This window comes from Varroa jacobsoni, unplaced genomic scaffold (assembly GCF_002532875.2).
Source record: "Varroa jacobsoni isolate VJ856 unplaced genomic scaffold, vjacob_1.0 scaffold_881, whole genome shotgun sequence".
NCBI lineage: Eukaryota > Metazoa > Arthropoda > Arachnida > Mesostigmata > Varroidae > Varroa > Varroa jacobsoni.
Genome location: NW_019213783.1, coordinates 550,413 through 558,047, shown reverse-complemented (window position 1 = coordinate 558,047; position 7,635 = coordinate 550,413).

Sequence of the window (7,635 nt, the reverse complement as noted above, 5' to 3'; positions counted from 1 at the left end):
TTTTTGTTTCTCTTTTTCGCTTATACCCTAGGGTTTGCTTATAGGTATTGTGGACCGTCGATTATAGACAATTGTAATTTTGATTTTATTAAGTATTTATTTCGCATAAGTTCAAACTTAACGCGAATTCTACAACAATCAGCGCGCTATATAGGGTAAGGCCTATCAATAGAGAGATAATTTTTGCAAATCCTTCTTCGGAACGAAAACATCAAACGTAGGGCCTAACTGTTTAGTCCGTTAAATCGGATTTTAAGACACTAAGATTTTGAAGGCGAAAGAGTGTATCTGTAACTTGAGGTACTCTTTATATGCTTAGGATATGGCTATCGTATTTTGCCACTAAGTCGACGTTGTGGCATAGGGCGACGCAAGTTCCAGACTGTAAGGTGAAAGTTAGATTTTGGAAACTGCATTTACTTTCTGCTTATTAAGCATAAGCTGTGCCATATGATGGTATTCTTGTCCTATTGCAGTGCATCGTGACTGTTAAATGTGCTTGCAATGACGTACACTAGTTTTTGAACGCGTAAGAACATTTTAATGTACTAGTTAACGCAGCGGATGAAAAGGCACATTTTTACTGCTTGCATTTATTGATGACTGCTGAGAAAAAGTAGTTATGCATTAGCCAATCGTCCTGGCAGGCGCAGGCGTGTCCATGACAAAATTCAGATTTGAGGAATTTCTCCTGTCCTGCTTCCCGAAAACAAGTGCAACCACAATCATCGTTGGCTTTTTTCGATTTACCTTCTCGCTGCGGTCGTCGTATCAACATCGGACATATCGTAGACAGGAATAACGAGAAGATATTGGCTGAATGCGCGCACGTGTGTGTCTTCGTGAGTATGCACTAGCATCAAGCCTGTAGTGGTCGTCTTCATCATCAGGGTGCATTATGTAAAATCGATGCATTATCACTCCTATCACTGCTACAAGTGCAGCTAGTATTGCGTCTGCTAGTCGCACTCTGGTGAAACTGAACTGGAAAGGTATAAGGGGACCGGTGCCGATGCTTTTGCGGAACGCCGGTCGTCGTCAGACGCATCAACGTGATGGCTGCAAGATGGCATTCTGCCGCTGCAGAAACATTCGATTCTGGTATAAACAGCCGGCCTCGAATAGCTGTTGCAGAAGCGGCAGGCGAAACGAAGCAATGCTGGCAGCGTCAGCGAAAGCAGCAGCGACACACATTGACGGCTCCCTCTTTATTGCATGCCATAGAATTAAACTATTCTCACTTTTCTACTGTGGAATATTGCCACAACTGAAAATTGGAAACATGGTCGTGGTTATACATGTATCTAATTAAGGTACACGAGGATAAAAAGGAACCTGTCTAGGCATATCTAAGCTGTTGTGTACACGCTTTATCGTCTAGAGAAGTTTTATGTGGGTAGTGACTGTTGACTACGATAAAATCCACGTTAAAATGAAAGTTGACTATCCCACAAGAAAATCAATAATTTCTACTGGAAGGGAGCTGCGAAGACAATTAGCACAAAGAAGACAGTACGGATAAAGGGAGAGAAAAATAAGGGGTAACGAACTATGAAGCCACCATAGTTTAAGATAGAAAGCCGGCTGTCAGTAGTAACCGAATCGAGTTCTAGGTCAGTAGATGAATTTATAAAGAACGTACTACTATTTTAATATGAACGGAGACGGAACTTGTAGTATGCTTTTGTCTAAGTTAATTAAACTATATATCAATGCAGGATAAGGTAATTGATGTTCCTCAAAACGTTTTTTCAATGTGCTAAATTTATTAATTTGATTATTCACTGTAGGTGCAAGACGCAAGTTTTGCCCCGCAACTATGATGTCAGACAGAATCCGCCAAAGATAAGATATACGCCGTTCAGACGTAGGATATAAGGTGACAACCCAGGTGAAGAGAATGAAAGATTTGTCCTAATGTGTTGGATGCATTCGACTGCGTCTGCGCTCCCGCGCCCTCGAGCGCTTCTTCACAAGGTCCCCTTTGACAAACATAAATTTTCCGCAATACCGTTCCCATAGTTGCCCTGTGGTATAGTATGCTACAGTTTTTATTATAGTAGCAATACCAAATAGACTGAGTTTCTTGATGCATAATGTCTACTGGCTTGGCAAATTATATTCAGGCTACTCACGAGCAGTGGTTAGGTATACAATTCAGGCTCTAATACTAATTTTAATATATCGTAGATATGCCTGGATAGATCTTCTGTACTATACTAAGTTAAATCATCATCCGATGTTTTCGATTGTTCATATCTGGTCAATGGGGTAACAACTATTATGACTAGTCAATTTTTCAACCTACATTGCCTTTTTTTTAGCTATGAGTCAGCTCATCAGTTGATTTCCCAGAAAAATCGGTACTCATAGTGTAGCAGATAGACAGACGGACGGACAACAACGCTAAGTAAATTATCCACACTGGCATAACATTTTATTCAACTATTCTGTCGCACCAATTTTTTCAGTACTAAAATTGGTACTGGATTTCTATTCATTCTGCATAATACAGCGTAATTAGCATGCTCAATCGATCTACAGATATAATTGTCCTGTATATATTGCAGCTAGGTTTTTTTTTTACAGGAACTGAAAAAATCAAGCGGCTTCCTCGTACAGGTCAGCCACCTTCCGACTCTCCAATTCGTTCGGCTTTCTGACTCTCCGTTACCGTTCGTTCCCTCGACGACAAAACCGTCCAGTTTCAACTATATTTTAGCCAATTAAAACCCAACTACCTCGCGAGGCTTTTTGCTTGTCTACTTCACACTCGATTCACACGCTGTGAGCTCAAAAGTAAAATTCAACTAACGCTATTCATAATTCATTTTTGATCGTTGCATGCAAACAGACGAAAAAGTGAATCTGGGCTTAGCTTTTTCCTCTCTTTAGGACACTCTCTAAACGTTCTTATGATACTAAAGGTATTTCGCGGCGTGATGGCGCCACGTCATCGCGGCCATGTCCTTCGTTGAGCACAGCTGGCGTGTGTAGGTGTACTGCGATAGATGCAACAATAGAAAAAAACAGAATGATGGAGCAGACGGAACAGATGAAGAAAGTCCTATCGGTTGATTTTACCTGGCAACGTTGGCAAACGGTGCCATTACGATAGTGCTAGCACAACAGCAGTCGCCACAGCGATCCCCAGCGATTTCAGGTTGAGGTAGAAATGACAGCCACATGTATTCGATTTTTATGTGATTTCTGCATTGCAGTGGAAAAAGCTGGACTGGAGAGGCCTCTCGAATGGGAGAAGGACTTCAGTTTTTTTCCTTTTCCTATTTCTGCTAGGAGAAAGGAAAAGTACGGTTAACGTTCCTCCCAAAAATGTCCATACTGTTCATGCATCACTCTAGTAAATGCACAGAATATAACATTCCGCAACAGAGTAATGGCAAGTTGAACGGCTTTTATACAGATCTTGTTTTATAAAATCCAGTGCTCTCTGTCTTGATTACATATATCGAACCTTGCAGAGTAACAATAATAATAATCTGAGTGCATGGTGGGTTTTTGGTAAAGCAAAACTCTGTAGAAAATAACTCAATAGGTTTATAAAATGATTCCCCAAGGCACGAATCGAATCGAGAGGATTGGCGAAAGCGTTAGCATCAAATGCTAACATTTAAATAGATACAGGAAAATAGGGTCATCGCTAGCACTTATTCAGGGCCAAAAGTTGATTCAAGTGTTGAGTGTCGAACGAAGTAACAGATACTTTTTTGGACTAACCACTATTACAAAAGAAGTGATTCTTTTACAACCGAATTACGGATGATTCAAGCGTGTCCAAAAGCCGACAGGAGAGAAAAATGAAGCAAAAACTGTGAGATCATCTTCTTCCGGATATTTTTTCTATTTCAGATTGCCTTTTTCAAGGAGACGTCCTATGTGATGAAGACAAATGTCCTGTTCAGGCAGAACAACAAATGTGCGGGTTTCTTTATACTTGCTAAGGAAAATCATGCTTACTGGTTATTTATTAACTGTAAGCCAATACATGTAATAAATAGTTAAACTATTAGTGAATATTTTTCTTGCTCTAAGCTTTAATTATTTAAAACTATGAACACAACCATATCATGTTCAATTTGCCTATATAGCTATCCTTGCGTGCACTGAACTCTTGATCAGCGTACATGCATGCATGACGCGTGAGTGTAATCCCTTGTTAAATCTTTTATGCGATACGAGGATTGATACAATAAGTATTTATGCTATCAAATTATCTGTAATAGAATTATCTAGATACCAGGTAATTGCAAAACAAACACTTCAATCCCACCGTCAGTTTTCACTTCATCATCTCAGCGGTACTTCCTTGTCCTAGGTGCTTGCCACACAGGACACAGCATTGCAAATCAAATTTTTTCGTGGTTCCTTTCCCGGATCTACATTTAGCGCCACGCAGGAAACCGTATTTGTGCAGCGCACGCTTATTTTAGTGTAGCATTGTATCAATCTTCAACTAAATTATGATCAGGTTGCTAATTTTATATTGGTGACTCGGGCCTATTTGTCGAGACGGTAGTGACTAGTGACGGAGTGACTGCGAATAGTCGTTATGCTCACCGAAAGCACACATCGGTCGCATCGTTAAACGGATTAGGCACCAAGCGACGAACTGGCGCTTTTATCTACGGACGAAGGCTTCTTCTACATGGACAACATTGGCAGTATATGGCCAATGGCCGTTCGCTCAAATCGTTGGCTCGATTTGTCGTTCCGATTCTCGTTGGGTAATTGGGGGCCGGTGACCTGAACCGACAAGGAGATGACGCAGTAGCGACAGGCTACCTTTAGCTTGTGGTGCAGCCCATCCATCAAGCGATACTGTCACTGGCGATGCCGCTGCTTTGCAACGGCAACTTCGCAAAAACGCATGAAAGTAAAAGAGGTAGGTACGGGGCAAGGTATGAAAGGACCGTAACAGCGACGCTCAGTGACGACGGTAACATTTTTCTTGTCAATGGAAAAGCAAACCCGATCCCTTCAGGAACTAACGAACAAGCCAGGCCGACCTACCCAGAAAAAGCAAAGGTGGCAAAATAGGAAAGGACATAATAACAGCAGCAGTAGCAGCAGTCCGATATGAAAAACAGCCTGCTTTTGGCCCGCAGAAGGTCTCTTATCCAAACACTCCCATTGAGGGATACGATTGGCGAAGCAAACTGCAAACTCTGGACTGGGACTAGTGGTAAAGATGGGATCTCGTTAAAAAGAACCAACCAAACCGAGACAGTGAAAAGGGGAAGATCGAAGAACAGCAGATCGACGGAAGCAAAAGGAATCTTCAGAAGCACATCTGCTGGCAGGATAGCTGTTATGAATGAGTAGGTGGAAAAGGATCCACGTAATAGACTCTTTGTCCTCGAACAAAACAGTTGCGGAAAAGGCGAGAAAGCAAATGAGAGGGCCAAGAAGATCTGGTTGACAGTTGCGGTGATGGCCGGGAAACCAAAGAGGAACGGTGCAAAACTCGTATTTTAATAGTCAAAGGACACGCGTGCGTGAATACGCAGAGGTAAACAGACGTGGACGCACCCGCTTTTCTAAGGTTGAGGTGAGAGTAAAGACAATATTGAGATATGTATAATAAACAAACGACCCTCTTGTATATTTCCTTCTTATACAGAGCTGATTTACGCTCTGCGCAAAAATGTGAAGCGTTAATTCCCAATCCCGAACATCAATGTTATTAAGCAATAGATGCAACACGTATACATCCGCTGCATTTGATCGTAAGTCTATTTATTGGCACGTAGAAATTTTATTCTCACCTCATTCCAGTATCGATAACTCCCACATTTGTACGATCATTATAATATGCATCGTGCGTGCAGCTGAGCTTGTGCCGACACATCCGGCTCTTTCAGATAGGGTTCTGCTGCTCAGATTAAACGTAATTTATTTTGTCTCAATAAATACCTTCAAAAAACAGCTTAATGGGTGCAAGCATGGATCTTAGATAATAGAGAACAAAAAGACGCACTATTCACATCAAGGGATAACAGCTTGCCTTATACATATAATTACAGTTAATCGAATTTAGATATTATATATATATAGTATCTCTAATATATATATATATGTATATATATAGAAGAGTACGTTGCGCTGTGTGTTTTAGATCCCAGGTTCATATGGAAGTAAATGATTGTATTCTATAATTTTTGGACCTTTGCGTTATTAACTTATGCCCATGTTACAGGTTATATCTGTGATCGAGTCGAGCACGCCCTTATTGACTACAAAGGCTTACTTATATACTGAAATTATAAAACGTATGGCTTTGTCTGTGTGTTATCTGTACAGCTGAAATGCGTGTGATTCGGATAATAGATACCCTCATGACCAGTTTTGTTTACATGTATTCGAGCGGAAACTATTTTTCCGCGGACGACAGAAACGTCAATACTGTGGGATAACGTTGAATTATATGTTCTAACGAGTCGACAAAGCACGATAATCATGAATTCAATTTGTGTCTTTATACCGAGACTGAGTTCCTCTAGACTAGCCATGAAAGAAGGCCCTTGCATCGTAAGGACGCTGTTGCACTGGAATCGAGTCTCTCGATCATCTTTTCGATGCGTTGTAGATGAAGTGTAGTCGCAGCGTGCTTTGATCGTTCCAATATAGACAACCAGGTTGGTTAGGTCAAAGAAGCCAATGCTCAATTTAGCAAGCCACTTGTTGTTGGGGTTTCAATTCAGGCCAAAATTTTCTCATTCAACACTTCCTATGCATCGTGTTCGATACCCCCAAAAAAACACGAATTGAAAACGAGAAAACATAAAAAAAACTATTCAATTGTATTTTGAATACTACCACTCTTGTTTTCAACTAGTTGTATACTGAAATGGTGCCTAGAAGAGCGGCGCTTCAAGTCCAAGCTCTTCAGGCTTGAAAGGCATGAAAATGGGCGCCCTGTTTTGAGTCGTCAATAGAGCCTAAAAGAAGACGTTAAATATTCCGAACTAGATTTATTTTCATTCGCAGTGGTGCAGATGAAGGGAATAAAGATACTGAGAATTGGAGTAAGCTAATTTTTTTTAACTTGCATGAAGCTGCGTCCAACCAGGCCCGCTCTGTATCGATCTGTGTCCAACTACGGTCGCGTAAGCCGCTATTTTTCTTTTAACTCCATTCTGAAGCCACAAAGATCTCATCTAACAGCTTTCAGAACTACACATAGTATCCTGGCAAATTTACCAAATTAAAAAAAGATATCATCATTAATATTATAAAAATATACGCATTCAAATAACGACGCTTTGTTTCGACGCAGGGCCTATAAAGAAAAAGCACTTGCTTCTGAGAAGTGTTTTTTGAAGAGTAAGCAAGTGCTTCTGAGAAGCCCATAGCCATAGTGGTGGTATTCTGTGGTGGCTAATTGCCTGGAAAGAGAGGAATGATGACGGCTTATAGTAGGCGGACAGACGGAGATTATCTGCCGGGGTTTCAAGGCGAGAGAGGCAAGGAAAATACATTCATCATCTCGAGGCCGTCCCCGCCAGGAGCAGCCGACTCACAACGAGCGAAGCCGGCAAACGGAAACTGCTGCCGCATAAAATAGGCCAAATAGCCGCCTCTGTCGTCCCCGTGCCTAGGTAGGTTCCTCTATGT